Source organism: Pinus tabuliformis, chromosome 2_2 (genome assembly GCF_031772625.1).
Source record: "Pinus tabuliformis cultivar Carrire ecotype Pingquan chromosome 2_2, CPIR1, whole genome shotgun sequence".
NCBI lineage: Eukaryota > Viridiplantae > Streptophyta > Pinopsida > Pinales > Pinaceae > Pinus > Pinus tabuliformis.
Window position 1 is genome coordinate 314,919,186 of NC_142300.1, and position 25,593 is coordinate 314,944,778.

Below are 25,593 nucleotides of genomic sequence, written 5' to 3' on the forward strand. Positions count from 1 at the left end.
TTATACGTTGAAATACATGACATTCGTTTACATCCATTGGTACTGCAATTTCATTAATCATGAAGGAGAAACTGAATGTTTGGTCCAGAAACTGAAAGGAAAATATCCGTAACCAATATAAAAGTTGTAAAGCAATTCTCGTTTTACACTGGAAGATAAACTAGATATTTCGACCAGAAGCTGGATGCAGAAGAGCAGTAAACAGAAGGGCTCTGCAAATGACAACGTCTATTACATTCACAGGACATGTATACTAAAAACAGTCAAATATCCCAGTTCAAAGAATATGCTGGCAACAAACCTAATGGCAACTGACAAACCATAACATAGCATGTTTGCCAGCTTAATCAGAGGCTCTCATTCCTACTACAAGAACAATGAACACCATCACAGAGTATGTTTGTCAGCTTACTGGGAGGCACTCACATATGATTATATCAAATCCACGTTAAGTTCTTGGAAATATCTTACAACAAGAACAGTCGATATCGCAATGCCATTCATGTCTCTGGCACTTTATAACATTGACGAAGGGGGAAGATGGGGAGGCTCGCAGATCTCTATGAAACTATTTTCTCACTCTAATACATTCCTCTCACATCCAAGTTTAACAACTAGTGCTAAGGGTCAATCTGAATCCCACCAATTAGTGTTAGAAGGCCCCCTCGAAGAAGTTGAAAAATGAATCTGCACGAATGCTGACTCGTGCATAATCCAAGTCCTCTCACCTAGAAGGTTATGAGTCTAAGTTCTCATTAAAGTTGACCAGCTATTTCATTGTGTCCTACTTCACATTTACATAATACAGACACCTGTGGCTACTGACATATTTGAGAGACCACCTTACAATGCTCTAAGCAATGACTATATCTATGTAATACTCCAATAATAGTTTTGGATGGCTTCAATTAATGGTTCCAAGGATGGTACCCTACACACAGCAACTCACAAGAATATTGACTACTAACTATGCGGCAAAAAGGAAACCAAGAATCATTTCCTATTGAAGGCCACTTCATTCTTGGCAACTGCCAAACCTGAAGCAGTTGACAGTCTCCCTTGAATAATTCGGTCACAGCCTCCTGACCACAATAGCATCCTAAAACAAAATTCTTCTCAAATTGTTAAAAAAAAACATTACTACATGCACAACCTAACTCAGGACAGTAAACTGCATATCAGACATTAATACTGCTTAGATGTGCAACGAAAATTGTAAATCAGAAAAGACTCCCTGGCACCTGAAAACTGAATGTTGATAGCAATGAAAAACATAAATTTACAACAATAGCGGCTAAAATATACTTTACATCTAAACAGTTTCTAAGACGGGCTGTCAAAACTTGTCACAGCAAGTCCTATGATACACCCTTTGAATCAATAATTCAAAGTACAGAACAATGGGCTAAAATCTACTTTCTTCAATACAGCCACAATAAAAAAGGACACGATAGGATTGTATGAGCTTAGCTGCTCTTTTACTGTCTATCATGTCTTTTGCACTAAGTCAGTAGTTCCTATCCTGTGGCTACGATGGTAAGAACGTACCTGCAGAGTGCAACTGCCTAAAGATAATCCCTTTTTATAGTAGCATCAATAGTGGTCTCTCTTACACTCTTACCAATATCCTTTCAAAATATACAGATGGGATTTCTGATCATACCCTATAATATGACCATCGAAAAAGCAGCTTACCAGAGGAATGTGGTTGCATTAAAAATATACTACTCTCTTTTTGGTTATAACAATGCCACAGTCAATGGTGAATAAACAGATTACATGGCATTGCATTCCTACATTGTCGCCTCTGAAGCAATTGGGTTCCATCGCATGAAAGCCAAACATCTGCTTTTGACTCCAAATAAGATAAACCTGTGGAGCAAAAGACAGCAACCAGCATCTATCAGCCTGCAGTTAGCAGTAAATTGAACATAATCATGTATGAGCTGGATTTATCAGATTGCATGTAAACATATTGATATTCATCACTCATAGCTGTCAAATAAATCATATTCATCTTTCAAAAATATTTAAAGCACGTAGAAAGGTTCAAAGATCACGTGTGCAACACTTTGCTGATGTCACAGAAAAACCCTCATTAAGATGAGGAAACCAACAGACAACACACGATAAGACTTCGAAAAATCAAATATATATATATATATATATATATATAATCTTCATGTTTTAATGTTGGCCAATTGATTTTCCAGGATCTTATAAAAAATACTTCGAAGGAAAAGCAATTTTAGACCTTTGATATTTAATTTTTAAACTCTATGGTTTATTATAAGGGAGTTTCCTTTGTCCATGGTGAACAACTCACCTCTTAGTAGGAACTTCAAAAAGGAGTCTAGGAGGATAATTTTCCCGTAAATATTTACTATTTTGTAAAAGGAAAAATCCAAAATATTTCTATATGTTTCTCTAATATTTCCCGAACCATTTACAAGTCATCTTCTAGCCAGCAAACTTCCTTAATCCTGACATTTCAGTAATTGAAACACAAGTGAAGAAGACAACCCCTGCTTATAAGCCTATATAGAGGACAACCCAAACCCACCCAAAAACAGCACTATCACAAAACAACAATGACAAAGTGACAACCATTTTTCTATATGAAAATTCAATTTGCTGTACTTGCCAACTTGCCTTGAAACATTTTATATTGAAAAATTCATTCATATTTCATCAGGAAAAACATGCTATGAATGTTACCTGACATAATCATACACAAATTCCTCAAGTTCATATGAACTATACATCTCAAACTTGAAGCTTTCTATTCTACTAAGTACTAGACATCTTTCAACTTGATCTCACCAAAAGGCAAGGAGATAAAACATGAACCAAATATATCAATATCGAACTCAAATGTCATCTAACACAAGATAATTTCACCTATTACCAGTTAACGTGACTGGACAAGATTGTTTGGCCTATGATTTTGATTTTGATGGGTGTTTCTTCCTTCAGTTCTGGCATGTTACTTCATGACACAATGGATAGGATTGTCCTAATATCAGAAGCTGTTCCAGTATTTCTGGAATCCATTCACATGTATTGAACTGTCATTTCAGAAAACCCCTTTTGAGAAACTTCTCCTTTCTATGCAAGAATGTCTTCCATGTTTCTAGAGTTTCAGACCACTATGTGTACAGTCATCCTTAGAATAATTTCTGAATCTTCCTGCAAATGCACCAAAATCCTTAGTTGCTACCATCGGCTATAATTGACTTATTCATTTTTTTTTCAGGTAACCTACCCTTCAACATTTAGTGTTTAACATCTAGGTTTACTACACTTATGATTCCAACAAATAGTATTGTCAAGGTTGACATTGTCAGACCCCCACCTTGCAGAAGGGAAACAATAACAAATTAGAAATCATTCCATACACAAATTTCTCAAGTTCATATGTACTATACATCTCCAACTTGAAGCTTTCTATTCTACTAAGTAATAGATTTCTTTCAACTTGATCTCACCAAAAGGCAAGGAGATCAAACATTCTCCCACATGAACCAAATACGTCAATATTGAACTCAAATGTCATCTAACACAACTGAACAACATGACAAAGTCATAAACAATTTTCTCTATGCAGGCTACATGAGATAATTTCACCTATTAGCAGTTAACGTGACTGGATAAGATTGTTTAGCCTATGATTTTGATTTTGATGAGTGTTTCTTCCTTCAGTTCTGGTATGTTACTTCATGACACAATGGATAGGATTGTCCTAATATCAGAAGCTGTTCCAGTATTTCTGGAATCCATTCACATGCATTGAACTGTCATTTCAGAAAACCCCTTTTGAGAAACTTCTCCTTTCTATGCAAGAATGTCTTCCATGTTTCTAGAGTTTCAGACCATTATGTGTACATCATCCTTAGAATAACTTCTGAATCTTCCTGCAAATGCACCAAAATCCTTAGTTGCTAACATCGGCTAGAACTGACTTATTCATTTTTTTTTCAGGTAACCTACCCTTCAACATTTAGTGTTTAACATCTAGGTTTACTACACTTATAATTCCAACAAAAAGTATTGTCAAGGTTGATATTTTCAGACCCCCATCTTGTTTCAGTTATGCATAACCCCTTCTATCTTCAACAGGAGGGCTTGTTAAGCCCAAGGCAATACAATTATTTCTCCTTGAATCTCCATTCCCTTCCCCAACTGTTATTGCATCATAGATCGTTCGCTCTGTTCATTTCCTTGTCAATCAACAATCATGTAATAGATACACATTTTTCAAGTCACCTTTACAACTTTAGTTCACCTAAACGAAACAGCTTTGTTTGTGTGTATTTTACATCTTATTTGTTGCATCTTTTAGTTCATATCAACGAAGTTTTGTGACTCAAATAATAGGCAATTGACTGAAAAATCAGATCATGTCTTTGTTCTGCTTAAATTAATCTGCCATAAATGTTTGTTATGTTGAACCCAATTCATCGTAAAAGCCAATATGCAGCCCCATTCAAAATTTAGCAAATTAAACCAAAGCCATTCATCTTTAGTGTGTTAATTTTCTTGAAACTCTGCAACTACTTAGATAAATTACTGAAAACAAGGCAACTGAAAACTGAAACCAAATTTACTTTCACCAAGATACAGAGTTTCTTAACAATCTATAAGCAGCAGAAAATAATCAAGAGATCAAAAGACATGCACACAAATTGACACGCTTGTTTAACCAGGAAACCCAAAAGGGAAAACCTGCTTTCATTGTCGTGGCATTTTATTGATTGTTCTTGAGCAATTGATCTATTACAATTCACACTGCTTTCTATAGCCAGCAATCTGAAACTGAGAAAACACTTGCTCTCCTGCTGAATAGCCTTGACTTGCCCTGAGAATCCCTGATCCTATGCTCCACAATCCTTCCGCACATCAGGGCCTGATTTCCTAGCACACTTTTGCTCCTAAATCTTAACACACAAGCTCCTCAATTCTGCGCACACATACAAAGAATGATCTCACAATACTGATGATCTTGTGCCTTCGTCCTCCCTTTATAGATAGAATTTGAGCATGCAAGAAGCCCCAGTTCAATTTAGAAGTTCGAGTTCTGATTGTGAGTATACCATAGTTTTAAAAACCGTTCCGGTCTGACCGGTTACCGGCCTAACCGGCCGGTTGGGAGGCTCACCGGTCAGAACCGGTGAAAAAACCCGGTTAGAAGCCTCATTTGCCCAGAAAATAGACCTAACCGGTAAAAACCGGCCGGTTTAGGTCAAAACCGGCCGGTTTATTGCTAACCGGCCGGTTCTGTCCTAAACCGGCCGGTTTATGGACAAGTCAATCAAGATAGTCAATGCTGGTCAGAAATGTGGGGCCAACTTGTCTTCTACGAGGCTGACTTGGCCAAAGTCATAAATATTAAGTTTCTCCATTAATTTGCTAACGAAATTCTGACCGAAGCTGCCAATCTTCAACAAGATTGACAGTTCTATGATCTGACTGATCATATTCTTGTGAAATCAACCTCTTGATACATGTCTTTTATTCCAAGCCTTGAAATTTTTTAAGAATGATGCCAAAGCAAAATCTTTAATATTGATTAAGGTCACTGTGGGTAAATCAAGCCATGATGCATACCTTTCATTTGCAGACTTATAATTTTGTTAGACTCATTTATGGCTGTGAGTTATGAGACGCTGAGCTACCCATCATTGTAATGTCTTTTGCATGGAGATCTTAGAGTCCTTCAAACTATGAAATGATTTGTATTTCAAAAAAGCACAAAATAAATCTCAAAGAGAAATGAGGTACTTGACAGTGCAATTCAAAATCTGTTTGTAAACTTCACGACGGGCCTTCTTTAATATGTTTTGGACTTTGATTTCTGGCTTTGTTTCAATGATCTTTTTGTAGGTCTGCATTCTCATGACTAATTCATTACTTCTTTCCTGTATAATAAATTCTTGTCATGCATCTTCGCTTTGTGATTGAACCTTTTATTCCACAGGTTGCTGGCGTCAGTCCATCAACAAGGTGTCATCAATATGTTTTAAATATCTTGATCAAGTTCTGCTAGAAAATATCTGCAACAAGGCCTAGATTAGGCCCTTTTAGGAGAGTTCAGATTACACAACAATATTACAGAGATCTGGCTTTGAACTTCTTTCACGACTCAGTCTCAAACACATAGGTAACTCAGACCTTACTCTGACTTGTGTTGAGGCATCCTCAGACTCTGAACCAGATGATGTCTATGTAGCTCCTGATGATGATCCTGTGTCTAGTAGTGGTGATGGACTTGATGATTGATCATGTGTACACTATAGACTTGTAGTAGGCCAATGGCCTCATAGCTTGCAGCATTGTTTTTGGACTTTATAGGCCATTTAGAGCCTCATTTCTTATGTATTTTGCTATTTTGTCGATGATATGTATTGCACTCGGTGCCATTTTGATATATTCACCTTTGCATGGTATATAAATGAGCAAACTTTGCATATTTTGTCTCTATTGGCTTGGAATCATGGTTTTACATCTTAAAAATAGTTTTGTTTCATTAAAAATTAATTATTTAATGTATTTTTTAAAAACCGGTTCGTTTAGACCAAACCAGTCCCGGTTAGACCGGTTCCGGTCGGTAAACCGGTTAGCTAGGTGGACCGGTTCGGTCACCGGTTCCGGTTTTAAAAACACTGGAGTATACTGAGACTTCTACTTGTCCTCTCTCCAATCAGCACTTGGAGTCTTAACTCGTTCTTTCTCCAATCAACACTGAAGATTAACTCGTTCTAACTGAACTTGTAACAGCCACCTCGTCTTGTAGTCAAACTAAGGAACACTCCACGAAACTGAAGCTACAACACTACGCATGCAGACTTGATGATTATTCCAGTAAACTAGAAATAAACTCATTGTAACTGAAGTCTCTCTCATGAGCTTGCACTCATGCTGAGAGAAAGACAAATTCATGGTCTTCATTGGCTAAGGCACAAGCCAAAAGACCTTCACTTGCTACATTTTCAACACTCCCTCTTAGCGAGGAAGGGATTATGTACAACTACCAACTTATCTTTGAAGTAGACGAAACTACCTCTTGCCAATGCCTTGGTCAAGATATTTGTTGTCTGCTCCTTTGTTGGAATTTATAGAAGCTTTAATATCCCTTTTTGTACACATTCCCTGAGATGATGATACCTGATCTCAATATGCTTGGAGCAATCATGAAACATTGGATTCTCAAAGAGCTCAATGCAACTCTGATTGTCACAATGTATCACTGTAGGCTCCATCCCTTGCCTGAAAAGTCACATAAGCAACTTCCTCATCCAGAAAGCCTCACACGTTGCCAAACTAGTAGCCATGTACTTAGCCTCTGCTGCACTGAATGCAACTGGTCTCTGCTTCCTGTTGAACTAGGAAACAACTATTGACCCAATTCTTAAGACGCAACCTAAAGTACTCTTCTAATTCGTGGAGCTCACTACCCAATTTGTATTTGTGAAGCCATCAAGCCTCACTCCATAAACTTGTCTATACCATAATCCATAATCTGTCGTGCCTCTAAGATGCCACAAAGCATGCTTCGCAGCAACCCAATGAACTCCAGTAGGCTTTGTTACCGCTCAATCTAGCAAGGGTCCTAGGAGAGGTTCCGAAGGGACAACTACTAGACCAAGTGGCAACAACAGGACAAAGACCCACTACAACCTCAGTTATTGTCCTTTGCACTTTACAACTTTCACCAATGGGAGGAGTCCTAGTATGAGAGGAAATCACTATAAATGGTATATCAATGATGAAGAGATAGTGATTTCAAGGGCCATTCATAGGAGAGACTCGGATGATAGAGCTTACTTGCTTAGGAAGCAAGGTGTAGGGCTCTCCAAGAAAGGCTTTTAAAGGAAGCCTAAACCTAGGGATGAGGGATATTCCTTGATGAGGGATGCCCTAGACCTAAGATCCTCAAGGGAAAAAGGGTTTACTAAGAGATCTCGTGAAATAGGAATGATTAAGGTGCGGGACCACAAAGAAGCCCAGGTGGACCCAAGCAAGGGCTAGGGTTTTGGGTGAAACTTCAAACAATGACCTAGACCAAGCAAGGGAGGAGAAAAGAGTCAATGAAATTGAGTTTTACTTGAGTTTTCAATACAATGACTCTTGATGAAGCCACTAACCAAGGAAACCTAGGGTCAAGAACGAATTGGAGCTAGGGCTTGGGATATTTCGAAATTTAGCCTCGAGAAATTCTTCAAAATTTGTGAAGGCCTAGAGGAAACCCCAGCGCAATTGTGTCCCAACTCGCTCTTGGATTGGATGGCTATAATGGATTTCGCTTGATGCCTTAGGAGGCCTCTAGGGTTAGGGCTTAGGAAAAGAGAAAAGGAGGTGAAAATATATTTTTTAGGGTGATCACCCAGGGTAGGATCAATGCCTAACTTATTAGGAGAATGGAGTCAATGTGCTTTCAACTTTTGGAGTTCTTTACCTAATCAAGGAGTCCTTTAACAACTTCGCATGGCCCTAAAAGGTAGCAACTAGGTTACCAAAGAAATTTATACTTCTTGTTGCAACAATTTGATGACTTCTCAAGGCAATTATGGAGATAATGTACCCCTAGGAACATTCATTCACTATACCCAAACATGTAACATATGCAATTCCCTCACAAGATCAATATTTGACTAATTCGCATTAAATTAGGGCACAATTTCAGATTTCATGAATGTATACAATAAAGAGGGAGAAATAGATCATGAAAAACACTTACAACCTCCAAGACCAAGAAAAGATATCCAAACATCAAAATGCATCAATGATTCTCCAATCCGTCCTCAAATAGGTATAGTGAAATTCTCAAGAGAGAAAGAGATACAAATCCAAGAGATGATGAGGAATAAAATGGTCCTCTCATCAACAAATATGATTCTCTAAGGGTTTGATTTTCCTAATTAGGCCTAATGATGCCCCTTATAATAAAATAATGTGCAAAATAACATTCCTTGGTGACAAGCCCACCAAGATAGCTCCATAACATGAAAATAAGCCTCTCAAGAGGGCCAAAATGATAGATAAATAGCTATGAGGTCCATTAGAAGGCCTAGTGGAGTATGTGCCAAAATGAGTGGAAGTGCCCCATATACAATGATAAAGGGGGTGGCCCCTTGATCTCCAAGCAAATGACATGTGGTGCTCCCAAGTGGTTGTGGGGGCACAAAAACATCCTCATGGGTCTCCAAGCAGATCGATCAAACCTGTATCCCATACGTATGGGTTTGAACAATGATGTAAGCCCTCCCTTTGTGTCCAATGATTTGTATGGTGAGACACTATAGAAAATTTATGATTTGCACCCTTAACCCAGTTTACAAGTTTGCATGTGTTTGTTTAGGCCCAACCCACATGTTTTGTCATACTGATATAAATTTCAGTATGCATTTATTGTAAATTGTTAAAATTGGCAACTAGGGCCAAACTCTTCATGGGCCATCTTATTTATGGCAGCTAATATTTTTCTTGGATTCCTCTCTCCGAGAGGTGTAGGATTGATATAAAGATCATCCGATTCCAATATGTAAAAATGAAGATATGAATTTATTTGTATTACTGACAAATTGTCAAGGTCGGCCAGCAAGAAAAGCAAGCATTCAAACCCCCAGCTCGTCCTCAACATTGCATATAGAAGGAGGAGACATTAAGTCATTTCATCATCATCTCATCTTCTCACATCTCTCTCTCCTCACTTGATTGGGTACACATATCTGGCAACTTTCTCTCACACGTGCGAAGGAAGGAGGACGTTTTCTATTTTGATTGTTTCTCTGCGTTGACCAGTGTTTGAGCTGCGTTAACCAACGTTGACCTCCATTTGACTGCGGATTGGGTGAGTTGTCTTCTCCTTGGCCAGTTGCAGATCTAGGCACTGAAATCGAGGTGATTTGACCTCCCATTTGACCATCGATGACTGCCCTAGATCTGGTCGCAGTTTGACTTTTTTTGACTAGCATTTGACTGGACTTTTCGGGACTGTTTGGGTTTGTTGTTGGAGGTCGAAGTTGATTGGGTTTGATCGAGCTGCTTAGAGGAAGAATTCTACCCTATTTGACCAAAGTTGACTTTTCTGGTTAGGGTTTCTCTGCTGCTATCATAAATTATCAGATTTGTAATTTGTACCATCTCTCTCTCTGCTGAACTATTGAAGAATATAAAAAGAATTGATCAAGGGTTTCCCCACATTGGGGTTTGTCCCTGGCTGGTGCCACATCTTGTGTCCTCTTGTCTTGGCTTGTCTTCCACTGTTTATGTTCATGTTCTATCTGCATTTTACTATCACGCTGATGTGATTGTTAAACTGGATATTGATATTGGGCTAATTAAGAAATTGAAGTAAATCGCTCTTAAGCATAGAACATACCATTGCATACCAAAAAATTAACATTGTATCAGAGTTGAGGTGAAGACAAAGCCCAAGCAAGAGTGAAAGAGAAATCACCAAAGACAGTTGGACAAGGACAAAAGGCTCAATGGGTTCCTTGTCCCACTTCCCGGCTGAAGACAAGCTCTGTGAAAAGTTTGATTATCATGGACGGAAGATGTCTCTTGATTTGACCTTGGAAGAACAAGAAGTGTTGGATTATGTGAAGGGTAAAATCCCTAAGCCTCCTTCAAATGCACCGGTTGCTGAGAAGACCAAATAAAATAAAGTTGAAGTCAAAGCGAAGAAGATTATCAAAGCCTCCATTGACAAGCATCTGGTGGCCTACATCTCCAATTTGAACACCTCCAAGGAGATCTACAACAGGTTGGTCAGCATGTTCAAGGTTAGTGATGCAAATCAAATTTATTTCTCAAAAATAAGTTGAAGGATATAAAGAAGGGCAAGAACGAGGATATTCAATGCTACTTCTTAAGGATCACTGAGATCAAGAATGATCTACTTTCGATTGGAGAGGTCATTTCTGACAGGGAAATTACTATCACTACCCTTGGAGGACTCCCACCCGAGTGGTATATATTTAGAACCACTATTCTCAATAATGATCGAGTTCCTAGGTTTGAAGAATTGATGTCGAGATGCATTCAAGAAGAAACAAGAATGGTGGAGGAAGAGATGCCTTCTAATAGAAGCAACCCCACTTCTTTTTCCGCTCATTCCAAAAGGAGAAACATTGAAAGGTCTAAAGGTTATTTCAATTGAAAGCCTGGATCTAAGGGTGGAAGGAAGGGCAAGTGCTTTGTTTGCAATAAGTTTGGCCACTATGAAAGGGAGTGTCCAAATAGAAGGGACACATCACATAATGATGATCACAATCATTCCAGGGGCAACTTCAACAACAACAACAATCAAAGGAATGGTAGGTTCAATGGCAAAGGAAAAAAGAATGAGGGGCATCAAGGAAATAGTCGACCCTCCAAGAAAGCAAGGAACTCCAGGTATGAAGAATCAAAAGTTGTTAACAATAAGCAAAAGGAGTAGTATCTTATATCGGCCCTCTCCACTACCTCTCCTCCAGACTCTTTTGGGAATTGGCTAATTGAGAGTGGTGCCTCAAGGCACTTCACCAGATACAAGGAAGCTCTTTCTAATCTAATAGAGGAGACAAACTTGGAGACTATTCTTGGAGACAATGTCGCCTATCCCGTGAAGGGAGTAGGGAATGTTACCCTTCAATTGAATCAAGGAAACACTATTCATTTACAAGAAGTTCTATACGTACCTAGTCTCAAGAAGAACCTGGTGTCCATTTCAGCAATGGAAGACAAAGGATACAAGGTGGCATTCATCGAGGGAAAGGTAAGTGTTTGGAAAAGGAATTTTAAAGATGCTTTTACCCTTGGGTTCAAGGTTGACACTTTATATCAAGTTGGAGGAAGTCCACTAGGAGCCATGTCTTGCAATACATCTCTACAATCTGAACTTTGGCACCAGAGGTTTGCCCATCTTCATTATAAGGCTCTTCCTGATGTGAGACAGATGGTTACAGGTTTGCACGAGTTCAAGGTAGAGCATAAAGGTGTATGTCCGAGATGTGCCAAAGGAAAACTTACAAGGGGACCATTCCCCTCAAGTAATAGCAAGACCACTGATATATTGTAGTTGATCTACTTCGACATATCTGGTATGATGCTCGTAAACTCTTTGGGAGGATACTTAGATTATCTCACCTTTACGGATGACTATTCTCGCAAGACCTGAATCTACTTCTTGAAAAAGAAGGATGAAGTGTTCACCTGGTTTCGTCACTTCAAAGCCATGATCGAAAATCAATCCGAGAAGAGAATCAAGATATTGAGGACTGGTAATGGGAATGAGTATGAATCAAATGAATTCCATGATTATTGCAGAAGCTCGCATTAAGAGGGAGACTACAACACCATACACTCCTGAGCAGAATGGTGTGGTTGAAAGGAAGAACCATACTATTGTAGAAGTTGTTTGTACCATGCTTCATGATCAAGGGCTTCTGAAGTTCCTATGGGCTGAAGCCACAAATACCGCTGTACATGTTCAAAACCGATGCCCTCATCAAGCATTAAACTCCAAGACTCCCAAAGAAATATTCACTGGTAAGAAACCCGATATCTCTCATTTTAGAATTTTTGGAGGTCCTGTATATTTTTATGTGCCGAAAGAGAAAAGAAGCAACTTAGGTGCATCAGGGAAGAAAGGAATCTTTGTGGGCTATAGTGAAAATTCTAAGGGTTGTAGAATTTATGTGGCTGGTCAAAGGGAAGTTGAAATAAGTCATGATGTTACCTTTGACGAAGACATGGCCCTCAGTAAGATCAACAACCTTCCTATCCCAAGGAAGGGCAAAGAAGCTCGCACTAGAAAACAGGGTGCAAAAGAAGATAAAACGATGCCGGATGTTGATGAACCTATGGATCCTATTGATCCTCCTCTTCTGGAGCCCTCCTCCTCCAAGAGGAGACCCTCATGGCTTAGGGAGACTCTAAAAGATGCCGAGAGACATATTGCACCAAGGGGGATTTTCTGTGAGAGCAAGAAGTCGAACAGGTATCAAGGATACTTGACCGTCATGAGCACTATCATTCAAAATGAGCCTTCATCATTTGAAGAAGTCGTGAAGCAACAAGTATGGAAGGATGCTATGAATGAAGAATACAAGTCAATTATGAAGAATGATGTCTGGGATGTGGTTCCTAGACCTCAAGACAAATCAGTTGTCACCTCTAAGTGGCTCTACAAAATCAAGCATGGCGCTGATGGAAGTGCAGAAAAGTTCAAGGCTCGCTTTGTTGCTCGAGGCTTCTCTCAAAAGGAAGGTGTAGATTACGATGAGATATTTGCACCTGTTGCCCGATACACCACCATTCGCTCGATCATAGCCCTTGCTGCCTCGCAAGGATGGAACCTACATTAGATGGATGTCAAGACCGCTTTCTTACATGGTTCGATTAAAGAGGAAGTCTATGTGAAACAACCCGAGGGGTTTGAGGTTGATGACCAGGAATCTCATGTATGCAAGTTGAAGAAGGCTCTCTATGGCTTGAAGCAAGCACCCCGAGCTTTGTATGAGAGGATCGATAACTATCTGATGAAGTTGAGATTCACTCGAAGTGAAGTCGATCCAAACCTTTACTTTAAGGTTGAAAATGATAAACCTCTCATTCTGGTACTTAATGTGGACAACCTCTCTTTGACAGGTGCAAACCCTCTCATTCTCAAATGTAAGAGGGAGTTGGCTTTTGAATTTGAGATGAAGGACCTAGGATTGATGCACTACTTCCTAGGGTTGGAGGTCTAGCAAAAGCCAGGAGAAATTTTCCTATCTCAAGGAAAACATGTTGTGAAGATATTGGAAAGGTTTGGAATGGTGGACAGCATGCCTGTGACTAACCCGATGGAACTTAACTTTAAGAAGTTATGTGGTAGTGTTGTCGAACCTGAATTGGGAAATGCTTCTGAGTATCGTCAACTCATAGGAGCGTTGATGTTCTTGGTGAACTCCCGTCTGGACATATGTTTTACAGTTAATACGTTGAGCCAATATATGGTTGAGCTTCATCATATACATTGGATTGGTGCCAAGAACCTTCTGAGATATCTTTAGGGCACAATCACTCATGGACTGAGATACACTGTCGGAGATGTGACGCTGCATGGTTATTTTGATGCTAATTAGGCTGGCAGTGTGGTGGATCACAAGAGCACTTCTGGGTGTTGTTTCTCTTTGGGTTATGCTTCGATATCCTAGTTGAGCAAGAAGCAGAAGTCGGTTGCCTTGAGCACTGCTGAGGCCGGATACATAGCTACTAGCATGGCCTCCTGTGAAGCTGTCTAGTTGAGGAAGCTCTTCAGTGAGCTGTTTGGACATGTGTTGGACACCACCGTGATCCTTTGCGACAACCAGAGTGGGATCTGATTATCAGAGAATCTCGTATTTCATGATCGCTCCAAGCACATAGATATCAAGTACCACTTTATCTAGGATATGGTACAACGAGGAGCAATAGGGCTCCATCAGAGTGGGACTGATGAGCAGGTCGTTGATATTCTAACAAAGCCCCTGGGGAAGGTCAAGTTCTTAACCTTCTGAGAACGACTTGGAGTCGTGGAGAGAACCTCTTCTCAAGATCCTATATGATATGGACATTGAGCTCTGGGAGCTCCAAGGGGCTTGGGGTACTTCTTGGCAGGCTATAGATCTGGGCACTGAAATCGAGGTGATTTGACATCCCATTTGACCAGCGTAGACTGCCCTAGATCTGGCCGTAGTTTGACTTTTGTTGACCAACATTTGACTGGACTTTTCAGGATTGTTTTGGACTGTTTAGGTTTGTTGTTGGAGGCTGAAGTTGACTGGGTTTGACCAAGCTGCTTAGAGGAAGAATCCTGCCTTGTTTGACCAATGTTGACATTTTTGGTTAGGGCTTTTCTACTGCCGTCATAAATTATCATATTTGTAATTTGTATTATCTCTCTTTGTTGAACTATTGAAGAATATAAGAAGAATTGATCAAGGGTTTCCCCACATTGGGGTTTGTCCCTAGCTAGTGCCACATCTTGTGTCCTCTTGTCTTGGCTTGTCTTCCACTATTTATGTTTATGTTCTATCTACATTTTACGATCATGCTTATGTGATTGCTAAACTGGATATTGATATTGGGCTAATTAAGAAATTGAAGTAAATTGCTCTATAGAACATACCATTGCATACCAAAAAATTAACATAAATATTAAAGAGTGCTTCTACTAATTTTCAACTTCCCTGTCAACTGGTAATTAATACAAAATTTAGGCAAGCATTCACACATGTACGACACTTATTCCGATAGCCTCTTGGGGAAAATCGGTCTTCAAAGGAGGATTTTATTGCTTCAAAAATTTAGAATAAGTACATAAAACAAACACAGTACTTATCTCCCTTTTCTGCTGTAGCATTAAATGCTCTTTTCTGGAAATTTGTGCGCACTGAAATTTTTGAATTTTCACAAAATTACATGCCCATAAATTTAGTAAATCATCTTTGCCCAGCTCCTCAAAATCCGTGCCCAAATCTGCCTCGAAATCTATACTGGAAGGTGCCTCGAATTCTGCACTAAATGTGATTGTTTTGCCTCAAAAATCGTGCCTAGCAGCTCCTTGATTTTTGTGTTGCATGTGGCTCCTATCCCGAAATTTGTGCCTCGAATTTCAGACCTGATAGCAACGAATTCCTCCTTGAAATTCAAGTTGTTATGCTCCTCAAATTTCATTCTACAGCCCTCTAAATGTGTGCCTCCGTGCCTCAAAATTTGTGCATGTTGTTGTTGTTACCTCCTTGATTTTTGTGTCTGCTGAAAGTTCTCCTCCTTGGGATTCGATCTCCTCTTCTCTAGTTGCAATTTCTCTCCTCCTTCATGAAGTTTCTCTTCTCCTCTCTTCTCTTCATGCTCTCTCTCAAGTGTGAAGTGAAGAATGAGATCCATTTTCTCTTTTTTGTCTCCTTGGAAAAGATTGAATCCCTAAACCTAGGATCCAATGGTTGAGATTTAATCTCCAAATCTCAAGATGTGTACTTGAGATTATTTCTCCCAAATGACCCCCCTCATACATTGGCCCCATCACTTAAAAGTATCCTAGTATCTTTTTCAAGTTGTGTACCTTTTTCTATTTTTTCTCATAAAGTGATTTTCAACTCACTTTAATATTAGAAAAAGTACACTTAGTAATATTCACATAAAGTCACTTTATAAAGTAAAGGTGACTTTAATATCAGAAAAAGTAGATGGTACAATTCTTCTAAGTACCTTTTCCACCCATGACATTAATATAACTCATAAATACCATTGAGACAAAAGTAATTAATGTGCCCACTACGCTAAATGGGATAAAATCCTAGTAACACCGCTCCTTCGTACTATTTTCAACACTCCCTCTTACCGTGGAAGGTGTTGCTCACCACTCCCATCCTATCTCTGAAGAAAACATGTTTGCCTCTTGGAAAAGACTTGTTGAAAATGTCTGCTACCTGTTCATTAGTGGATATATACTCAAGCTTCACAACCCCTCGGTGAACCCAGCCTTTGATGAAGTGGTATTTGATCTCTATATGCTTTAACCTGTCATGAAATACTGGATTCTCAGAGACTTTAATACAACTCTGAATATCACAGTGAATCGTAGTTGGCCTCAACATCTGACCAAATAAACCATGAAGCATCTCGTGAAGCCACAATTCCTCGCACCCTACCTGACTAGCTACCATATACTTTGCCTTTGCGCTGCACAATGCCACAGACTTTTGTTTCCTACTGAACCATGACACAACCATCGAGCCCAATGAGAAACAACATCTGGAAGTACTCTTCTTGTCACTGACACTGCCATCCCAATTGGAGTCTATGCAATCAATCAATCTGACTCCATCACATCTGACATAGTCCAAACCATAATTCATTGTGCCCTGTAAATACCTCAACACATGTTTTGTAGCCACCTAGTGTACTCTCCTGGGCTTCATCATAAGTTGACTCAATGTGTTGATTGCTAACCAAATATCCGGTCTAGTGTTGGCCAGATACGTCAATGAACCAATCAATTGACAATACAAGGTGGGATCCACCAACTTGGAATCAACATCATGCATCTTCTTCCAGTTGGTGATCGCAAGGGTAGCCATAGGCCTGCAACCATCCATACGAAATCTCCTCAAGATATCCCCTGCATACTTGCCCTGGCCCACGAAGATATGCCCATCATCCTGCCAATTCTCCAACCCCAGAAAGTAATGCATCAGCCCCATATCAGTCATTTCAAACTTTGAAGTAAGATCTCTCTTGGAATGTTGGATGAGTCTATCCTCCCTTGTAATAAACAAGTAATCCACATGCAGTACCAGAATGAGTGGATCATCACCTACCAAGATAAAGTATAGGATGTCCTCTCGTACCATGCCCTCGGTGCCTGTTTCAGTACATACAAGGCTTTCTTCAACCTACACACATGAGACTCCCTCCCACGCAACTCAAAGTCCTCAGGTTGCTCAATGTACACCTTCTCCTATATAACACCATTGAGAAAGGCAGTTTTCACATCCATCTGGTGAATCCTCCAACCCATCTCAGTTGCTATAGCTATCACTACTCTAATGGAAGTATAACAAGCAACCAGTACAAAGGTGTCCTCATAGTTAACTCCCTCTACCTGTGAGAACCCCCGTGCCACAAACCGAGCTTTGAACTTCTCCACGTTGCCATTTGTAGCATGTTTGATCTTGTAGAGCCACTTTGAAGTCACAACTGACTTCCCATCGAGACGTGGCACTACCTCCCAGAAATCATTCTTCATGATAGAGGCATACTCATCCACCATGGCATCCCTCCAGATCTGTTGTCTGGAGAACTCCTCAAAACTAGTTGGCTCTGTCTCCACAACATCCACCACAAAGCCACAAAACCTCTCTGGTGGTCTACTCTCCCTCACTGACCACTTGGGTTTCCCCACTACCTCTTGAGCCTCCTTCAATGTCTCTTGAAGCCATCTTGGCTTCCTCTTCCCTGCAATAGTCTCCTGTGGTGGTATGGAAAATCCTCAACTAGTGCCTCTCCTCCTGGCGAGGAAGGCTCGAAAATAGCCAATGGAGATCCTGAACTCTGAGATACTATGCCTAATGAGCCTACACCAGGTGATCCTGAACCAGGCGAAATTGTACTCAGTGAACCTGTCACCCTTCATGAAGGTGCATAACCTGATCCTGATGTACCACCTGATCCACCTGAAACCTGTAGTGTGGCCCCTTGCTAAGGAGTATGCTGCTCTACTTGATCAACCTCTCGAGACCTCCTCAAAGCCCTCTCCTCCTCAAATGTCACATCCTTCCTCAGTACAATCTTCCTCTATGCAAGAAGATATATACAATAGGCTCTATTGGTCTCACTGTAACCCACTAGGATACCCCTCTCTTCAGTGGGTTCCAGCTTCGTCCTCTTCTCCTCAGGGACGTGTAAATATGCAAGGCACCCAAATATCCTGATGTTCCCAACTTCTGGCTTCTTGCCCGTATACAAGTCCTCGGGAGTCTTTCTCCCCAAGACTTTGTGTGGGCTCTTGTTCTACAAATAAACAACAATGTTACACACCTCGACCCACAAGAAGAAAGGTAAACTCTGATCATGCAACATCGCTCTAGCTGCACCCACAATGGTCATGTTCTTCCTCTCTGCCACCCCATTCTACTGAGGGTTGTAAGGCACAATGAGCTCCCTCTTGATGCCAACACTCCCACAAAAATCCCTCATCTCCGTGGAAGTATACTCGCCCCCATTGTCTGATCTCAACACCCTAATTTTCCTCCCTGTTTGGTTCTCCACAAGAGCCTTAAACTCTTGGAATCTCTGGAAGACCTCATCCTTGGTCTTCAAGAAGTAAATCCAGGTCCTCCTAGAGTGGTCATCAATGAATGTCACATAGTACTCATATCCACTCAATGAAACATGGGACATAGAACCACATACGTCAGAATGAATCAAGTCAAGGATACCAGCAGCTCTATTGTCACCACTCTGGAAAGGTGTCTTGGTGTACTTTCCCAAAGCACACCCCCTGCACACATCATGATGCTTTGTGCTGAAGTCAGGCAACCCTGTAACCATCTCCCTCAACATCTTGAAAGCTCCATGGTGCAAGTGGGCCAACCTCCTGTGCCATAGCTCACATAGCTCATTGTTACTGGTTTGCGCTACCATAGCTCTAAGAGGCCGAAACAGAAGTCTGTATGATCTCCCACTACGAGCTCCAATCACAACAGCAAACTCGATACTAGATCCCCTGAGATATATCAACACTTGTCCCTTCTGGAACAATACCTCATAACCCTTGTCCTCTAAGCTAGAGATTGATATCAAACTCTTATTCAACCCTAGACATAAAGAACATTTGTCACCTTCAGCGGAGGTCATGACTCCCTCTGAAATGAAACTATCCCCATCCCTGCCTCCTTAACTTTGGAGTTGTCGACAACCACAACCTCCAAGTCAATATCATCCTCCAAACGGCTCGTGAAGTGCTTTCTAACTCCAGTCATATGGCAAGATGCTCCACTATATATGAACCAAGCACGAGAAGATGTGAAATGAGTGGCTAAACTCACCACCAAAGCACACTCTGAATCAAACATAGCCGCAAAATCATCCACATTTGTTGAAGCTGCAACTCCCTAATTCTTCTTACCCTCCTTGTTGGGACAATGAACAACATAGTGACCCATCTTCCCACAAGAAAAGCATGTCACTTTGATCATGTCCTTCTCTTTAGCCTTCAGGGTCCCCTTCTCCTGTGTTGCTCCACTAGAAGACCCTGTCTTGACCTTCTTACCCTTCTTGCCCTTAGCCGCAAGAGCAACATTCTCCTCTTCACCTCCCCCACCACTCTTGCTGCCACCCCTCACACTCCTCCTGATCTCCTCCTAGATGAAATCGTCCCACATCCTCCTCCAACCAGGAAAGTGCTCTCTGGCCACCAAGCCGTGGATAAAACCATCCCACTTCTCAGTGAACCCATCTAAGGCAATCCTAACCAATTGCTCCTCTGGAACAGCCTCTCCAATGGCAGCTAACTCATCCTTCACCTGTGAGACTCTGGTGAGGAAAGATGTCACACTGTCGGTCTTGGTCATCTTGGTGTTGCGTAACTTTTGTCTCAACACCATCTTCCTGTTCTCATTAGAACTTTGGTGCAAAGAGACCAAGGACTCCCACATTTGATATGCATACCTCATCCCTGACACATGAGGGAATAAATGGTCCTTGATGGCATCTAGAAGGATCCTCTTTGCCTTCACATTCTTCTTGTTGAACTCCACCAACTAAGTTGGATCAGTGGGTGCTTGTACAACTACTTCAACAACATCCCACACTTCAACTTCCTCCAGTAAAAGCATAGTCCTCACCTACCATGGGTCAAATTTTTCAGCCCTATATGTCCTCTACTCTCAACCCTGTAGCCATGACCCCACAACCAACAATATGGAGCAAATCTAGAAGCTAGAACCTTCCTCCCTCTAAACTGTTGAAGTCTTTTGGTTTCTGGCAAAGTTTCAAAGGTATTGGTTCACTGTTTGAAGACTTTAAATGCTTGCTGCCCTCTTTATCAGTTGACTAAAATTTGAGATCTGAGCCTCAACTTGGCTCAACACAGCTCTGATACCATGTAGAAAATTTATGATTTGCACCCTTAACTCAATTTACAAGTTTGCATGTGTTTGTTTAGGCCCAACCCACATGTTTTGTCATGCTGATATAAATTTCAGTATGCATTTATTGTAAACTTTAAAGAGTGCTTCTACTAAATTTCAACTTTCCTATCAGCTAGTAATTAATACAAAATTTAGACAAGCATTCACATGTAAGACACTTATTTTTGGTCAAGTTGACCCCCAAAAAACCCCACAGCCTCTTGAGAAAAACCGTCTTCAAAGGAAAATTTTATTGTTTGATAAATTTATAATAAGTACATAAAACAAACACAATACTTATCTCCCTTTTCTGTTGTAGCATTAAATGCTCTTTTCTGGAAATTGTGCCCACTGAAATTTTCAGATTTTCACAAAATTAAATGGCCAGAAATTAGCAAATCATCTCTGCCCAGCTTCTCAAATTTCGTGCCTAGATCTGCCTTGAAATTTGTTCTGGAAGGTGCCTCGAATTCTGCACTAAAGGTGACTGTTTTGCCTCAAAAATTGTCTGGCAGCCCCTTGATTTTTGTGTTGCCTATGACTGTTGTCCAAAAATTTGTGCCTCGAATTTTGGGCCTGACAACAACAAATTCATCCTCGAAATTCGAGTTGTTATGCTCCTCGAATTTCATGCTACAGCCCTCGAAAATTGTGCCTCCCTGTCTTGAAATTTGTGCCTGTTGTTGTTGTTGTTGTTCCCTCCTTGATTTTCGTGTCTACTAAAAGTTCTCCTCCTTGGGATTCGAGCTCTTCTTCTCTAGCTGCAATTTCTCTCCTCCTTCATGAAATTTCTCTTCTCCTCTCTTCTCTTTATGCTCTCTCTCTCAAGTGTGAAGTGAAGAATGAGATCCCTTTTCCCTCTTTTGTACAAGTGACTTTAATATTAGAAAAAGTACATTTTCCACCCATGACTATTAAACTCATAAATATTATTGAGACAAAAGTAATTAATGTGTTCACCGAGCTGAAAGAGATAACAGCCTAGAAACACCTCTCCTTACAACCTCATATGGGCCCTCGATCAAGTGCCAAATTTGTGGTGCAAGCATGTAGCTAGCTGGGCAAGGTGGTCCAGGTGCATCATCGTCATCAAATAGGTGGAACACGAGCGAGCAATGGATAGTACTAAAGGATCCCATGGCACAACTATCTATGTTCTGCTATAGTGGAGGTTCATGGCTCTCAACACACACCTTACAAATGCCAATATGACCCTCTGGAAATCTTGGACCCCGTATAGGGAAACCAAACCCCAAGATGAAGACCTGTCTGCAATCCTGTATAGATCCAATGTGTTTCCTCACCTTCTAATACAACAAATAATCAGTGTAATTGAGTAAATGAACTTACAAACCATGGAACCAAGTGGACACTTCATAGTTGCATGTCCTTCCATAATGGGCCTTAGAGTGTATAGGTGTCTCCAAGTTCAAGGAGGAGGTTAACCATGGACCCTATTAGGTGGTTTCAACCTCTAAGGTAGTGACAGGTCCATAGTACATCCATAAAGTGGCAGGGGTCATGTGATATGATGATGGAACAGAGTGGAGCATCAGGGGAAGACACCATGCCACATGCCATAGTACAGGGGTAGCTAAGATAAAGGAAGCCCACACTTGGTGTATGAATGTAGGAGGGGCCAATCATGGTACATGAATTACCCCAACCTTTGTTTTTCCACCCTTCTTCATATACCTTTTGCCTATTATTGAATTTTCTTTTAAAACTGCTCGGGCTCCAAGGGATGAGAGCATGATGTGAATGATATAGTAGTAATACCCCCTTAAGGTTGGGCAGTTCATTGCCCACCAAGGTTTTACACAATCATGGGTTCCTTAATGATGCGGGGGGCCAATATAAGGGACCCTAAGAACCAGGGTGATGGCCATTATGATGGGAGTACAGCTCATGTTCGGCTTTTGCCCACGTGCTAAATTTGTATGTCCCAACCATCTTTTGCATTTTATGGTACATTTCCTGTTGAGAGTGGCCAATTTATGCTTTTTTATTTCTTTTTAGTTGCATCAACCTCTGGGGCATCGTTCTAGGCTCGACCCAAAGTGTGGACAAGGGGAGGGGGAGGCTAACTCCTTGTGGACCCAGTGGACAAATATCGACCCACATAGGAAATATATGGACAGGGGTTATAATGAGCAGAGGGGAGTGATGTATGTGGTGTCGAGAAGCAGTATCACGCAACCAAATTGGGACTTCCCACGTAGTGGCACTCTTAAAGCTAGTAGTCAATGAAAGATATCCCACGGGACTGGGACACAAGGTTAACCACCAAATTGCACAAGGGGACAAGACTACAAACCAAGCCCATTCTTTCCATCGAATCCCCCCATTAATCCATGCCCAAAAGTATCCATGATAAGTAAGAAAAAAATAACCAACTACATGATGAAAGCCATACCTTCGGGCTTGGAAGGCCCACCTTCAAACATACAATCATAATAGATGGGTGAGGGCACATAATGGTTGGCTTAGGTGGCGGAGATGGTGGCACATTGAGCTATCTAGTGGATGCAAGGGGTTGTTGGTTGTCGGCTAAATACCATCTAGGAGAAAAATTTCTCTTATGGGTGTCACCCACAAGTGGTGGGTAACAGGCTCCATCATGAACTGACTCAACGAGTTCACTACGAAACATATATCACACCGTGTGTTAACTAAGTACATCAATGACCCGATGAGCTACCTGTATATTGTGGCATCTACTTGCTTTGCTCTACTAGCGTCCACCTTCCTCCAGTTTGTGACTAGAGGTGTGGTCATGGGCTTGCAATCCTACATATGAAACCTCCTGAGATCTTTGTAACATACTTCCCCTGTTTGAAAAAGATTTCCCCATCACCCTACCATACCTCCAGCCCGAGGAAATAGTGCATAAGCCCTATATCCTTCATCTCAAACTCTCTTGCAAGATCTTCCTTGCAATCCTGGATCAAGTTGTTTGTTGCAATCAATATAACATCATCAACATAGAGCACTAGAATGCGCAGAAGCCCTCCAACCATGATGTAGTACAGGTTGGCATTTGCCTCACTCTTAGTGAAGTCCAATCCCTAAAGGTAGTTATCAATGTGAGTGTACCATGCTCTCAGTGCCTGCTTGAGCCCATAAAGAGCTCTCTTCAGCAAACAAACACGAGTGTCTCTACTAAAGCCTCAAACCCTTCTGGCTACTCCATATAAATCTCTTCCTCAACCATCTCGCTGAGGGATGTTGTCTTCATGTCCATTTGGTGGATATTCCACCCCATCTGAGCTGCAAGTGCCATAATCATCCCGATGGATAAATAACAAGCCATTAGGCTGAACGTCTCATCACAGTCAATGCCCTCAACCTGCGAGAAGCCCTTGGCCACAAACCTAACCTTGTACTTCTCCACACTCTTATCTGCTCCATGCTTCACCTTGTACACCTAGAATGAGCCTACTACTGATTTGCCCTTTAGCCGCGGCACAATCTCCCAAACATCGTTCTTCATGGTGGAGGAATATTCCTCCACCATGGCATCCTGCCAAGCCTGTTGAGAGGTTGCCTCCTCACAACAAGAAGGCTATGTGTCCAACAACTCAGTGTCAAAGTCATATATCTAGTGTACCTTTGTGGGTGTTTGCTCTGCCTGAATATAGAGTTAGGAGTCCCAACTCACTCCTAGGCCTCCTAAATCAACCTCTCTGCGCAATTGGCTCTCTTCCTCCCTGTGCTAGGAGTCACTGACTGAGTGATTGCCTCCATTCATCCTAGTCTCTCCTCCTCATCTTGAGACTCAATCTGTGATACTGGCTAAGGCTCTTGCATGCGAGTGAGTAGCTCCTCCTCAAGTACTCCAACCTGCTCTCACTCTAAGGACTCGCTTAGATCTTTGTCCTCCTCAAACCTCACATCCTGCATGATAACTGTCTTCTTGAGTGATGGTATATACAACCTGTACACCTGAGATGTCTCACTGTAGCCCACGAAAATTCACTTTTCAGTTGTGGTCTCCAACTTCTTCCTGCTCCCTTTGGACACATGACAGTAAACTTTTGTGCGAAAGCTGCGAAAATGAGAAACATCAGGCTCTTGCCTGTGGAAGCCTCCTCCGATGTAACTCGTACAAGCACTCTATGTGGACTCCTATTTTGCGAAATACTGCAATGTTGCATGCCTTTGCCCACAAGAACAAGGGTAGCCCCTGGTCATGCAACATGGCCTTGGCCGCTCCAACTATGTTGCGGTTCTTCCTCTCAACCACACCATTCTGTTGAGGGTTATTGGGGTGTTGTCAGCTCTCTCCTAATGCTCTCTTTGGCACGCATGTCCCTGAAAGCATTGGAGACATATTCTCTGCCATTGTCACTCCTCAATGCTTTGATCTGCTTCCCAGTCTAGTTTTCTACGAAGGCCTTATAGTCCATGAACTTGGAGAAGACCTCCTCCTCCTTCATAAAGAAGATCCAAGTTTATCCAAGAATAATCATTTATGAAAGTGAAATAGTATGTGTCTCATGAGAGATGGAGAAGAGAAGGGCCCACATACATCTGAATGTACTATCTCCAATATCCCTTTGGCTCAGTTGTCTCGGCCCGAAAAAGATGACTTGGCATACTTTCCAAGTGTGCACCCCTTGCACACATCATGCTGGTCAATTGCGCACTATGGTAGTTTTATGGCTATCTATTAAAGCATCTTCAGCACCCCATGATGCAAGTGTCCCATGCGCTTGTGCCAAAGTTCTCCCATGCGTCTACTCTACACACTTCCTGCCTTGCTACTCAAGTTTGCACATGACTCAACCTACACCCTGTTGACCACTAGAGTGGCACCTGATGATTATATGAAGACTACACGCCCAAGGATGATCCAGAGGACACTTGTACCATCAGATATTATCAATCAACAGAGTTGTTTAACTCTACCTCTATCTTCTCATCATCTTTCTTGTACCCAGATTCC

At 41.2% G+C, this 25,593-nt stretch overlaps 1 protein-coding gene across 2 annotated transcripts in view; it reads right to left on the reverse strand.

Moving 5' to 3' along the window:
* Positions 1–1,235: 1,235 nt before the first annotated feature.
* Positions 1,236–25,593, reverse strand: part of LOC149192557 (transcription factor GTE4-like) — a 45,172-nt gene continuing 20,814 nt past the window's right edge. Inside the window, exons 5-6 of one of the 2 annotated variants that reach the window (XR_016254361.1) lie at positions 2,909–3,189; positions 1,236–1,872 (exon numbers count right to left, since the gene is read on the reverse strand). The gene's annotated coding sequence lies outside the window, so the exon portion shown is untranslated. The remainder of the gene's footprint in view (positions 1,873–2,908; positions 3,190–25,593) is intronic. The other variant, XM_089404644.1, reaches the window with a different exon arrangement.